At 35.2% G+C, this 2605-nt stretch overlaps 1 pseudogene; it reads right to left on the bottom strand.

Moving 5' to 3' along the window:
* Positions 1-323: 323 nt before the first annotated feature.
* On the bottom strand, positions 324-1288 carry LOC103213060 (annotated as a pseudogene).
* Between the last annotated feature and the right edge of the window lie 1317 nt (positions 1289-2605).

Here is a 2605-nt window from a genome sequence, read left to right as displayed (position 1 = left end):
TTAAGTAAATTCTCTGAAATTAGATATGTATGGAGGTTGGTATGTTATAGTTTAAGATGAGATTGCATTCTCATATGAATTTCCCCTAAAAATGTATAATCTACAAGTTTAACTTATATTTCATGTTCTCTAATTACAATATGAATACATAAAACATATTGCTGGAAACATCCATGATCATAAACAGTTAAGTAAGGTATACTTCAATAGAAACAGAGACAAATTGAAAAAATAAATTGTTTTTAGAAAGAGAAACCAAAGAAATACTGATTATTAAAGAAAGAAAATATGACACATAAGAAATTCAATATTTCATGTCACTGTCATCTTAAATGCCTGGTGTTTTTTCTCCTCTGCATCACTCTGCTGAGAGCATTTTTCACTTCTTTGTTCCTAAGACTGTAAATGAGTGGGTTCAGCATGGGGATCACAATAGTGTAAAAAACAGAGGCCAGTTGGTCCTGTCCCAAAGAGTTGGATTTTCTTGGCTTTAAATAAGTGAAAATGATGGTGCCGTAGAAGATGGAGACCCCCAGGAGGTGGGAGGCACAGGTGGAGAAGGCTTTTCTCTTTCCTGACGTGGATTTGATTTTCAGGATTGTAGAGACAATGGACACATAGGACACAGAGATTATGATAATAGACACTGTTAGGGTGGAGCCAGAAAAAATGAATATCATGATCTCGATATTACGTGTGTCAGTGCAGGACAGGAGTAAAATGGGGGTTGTGTCACAGAAAAAAAATGATTGATCACATTGGAGTCACAGAAATGCAACTTGTTCATGGAAATCACAATGGAAAAGGATTCACAGAATGCCATCACATAGGATGCAGTGACGAGGGAGCGGCAGAGTGTCACGGACATAAAAACTGCGTATTGTAGAGGATTGCTGATAGCTATGTAGCGATCATAGGCCATTGAAGAGAGAAGGAAACATTCCGTGACAGCCAAGAACATAAAAAAATACAGCTGTGTGAAACAACCTGCAAAAGAAATATACGTGGTGGAAGTCTGTAAGTTCTCTAAGGTTTTTGGGGTAATTGCTGTTGAGTAACTGAGATCAAGGAAGGACAGGTGACTGAGGAATAAGTACATGGGGGTGTGAAGCTGGAGATCCAGGCGGATTAGCAGTATCATCCCTGCATTCCCCAGCACAGTCACCAGGTAAATCAGGAGAAAGAGACTGAAGAGGACCAGCCGCATCTCTTCAGAGTCTGTCAGTCCCAGGAGGATGAAGTCAGACACGTTTGTGTTGTTCTTGCTACCCATAGTGTGCACCTCCTCTAAACTCTAGGAAATTAAAGTTTATTCTTATTATCAGCGACTACAATCAAGTTTTTCTTTATATGAATGGCCTGGCATTGAAAAAAAAGTACTTCTGTGTCTCTAGAAATTGATAATAAATAGTGGTTTATAAAATATGACTGAACAGACCTTATTTCATGGCCATATATGAATGTGATTATAAGTTTACATCAGAATATTACATAATAAATAAACATTTTTGACAAAATTAGAATGGAACATCCAGTGTTCTCAATGCTTTCCTTTGTTAACACATTTAATCCCTATGTAAATGTCATACCGTAGGTGTTAGGGTAGTCACACTTAAGAAAATTGACACAAAACTTTTAATTTATCCAAAGTCAGAGTTAGTAATTTTTGGTCATGTGATTCTATGATTTTCTGTTTATTAAAAATTTATGTTCATAACACTATATTCTAAATTATAATTAATTTCAGCTTTTTGAGAAAATTCTAAAAAATTAGTCAGCAATTAAATACTTGTAGTTTTAATCCATTAGTTCTGCCTTTTGTTTTCAGTATTATTTAATACTATTGACTAATCAGTAATTTCAAGCTTTAAGGAATCTACTGTGGTAAATTAAAATTGGAGACCACAGAATATTCATTTCCATAAGAATATTTTTCTTAACTTCAGTATTGAAATCAAATTACTTCTGAAAGTTATATTTCTAAAATAAACATTGTTCATATACTATAGATCCCATCAACTCTATATATCTGTTCCCACAAATCCTGGCATTACTTAGGATTTGACCTAACTGTCTATGTGTCTATCTGCATCTATTCTTCTTATAACGTCTCCACTTTTTTTAGATCTGACCCAAGACAACAAAAACCCTTGCTGTGGAGTTGACTCTGAGTCAGCAACCTTACAGGATAGAGAAGAACTGCCCCAGAGGCTGTCCATGGCTGTAATGTTTGTGGAAGCAGACTTCCACATCTTTCTACTCCACAGTGGTTGATGGGTTCATACTCCTGACCTTTTGGTTAGCAATCCACTGCTTCACCACTATGTCACCAGGATATCTTGAGCTGACTTAAAATACTCTGACTTTCAGAATAATACTTACAACGAGCCAAAGGTGATGAAAAAATTTTTCTTCCAATATTACATGTCCAGAATTTTGTCAAGATAAGTTTTTCTTCAAAATGAAATATATATATACAAAAAAATTAAGGAGATGAAAACTTCTATGATACAGTGTTATTTTCCTTTCACATGCATTAGTTTTACATTTCCATGCACACATTCTTTCCCAGAGATAAAACAAATCATCCTCGAAATTCCGTTCA

This window comes from Orycteropus afer, unplaced genomic scaffold (genome assembly GCF_000298275.1).
Source record: "Orycteropus afer afer isolate SDZICR_OR568_19922 unplaced genomic scaffold, OryAfe1.0 scaffold01243, whole genome shotgun sequence".
NCBI lineage: Eukaryota > Metazoa > Chordata > Mammalia > Tubulidentata > Orycteropodidae > Orycteropus > Orycteropus afer.
Note: the sequence above shows the minus strand (reverse complement) of the source record. Positions and strands in the feature narration are given on the sequence as shown.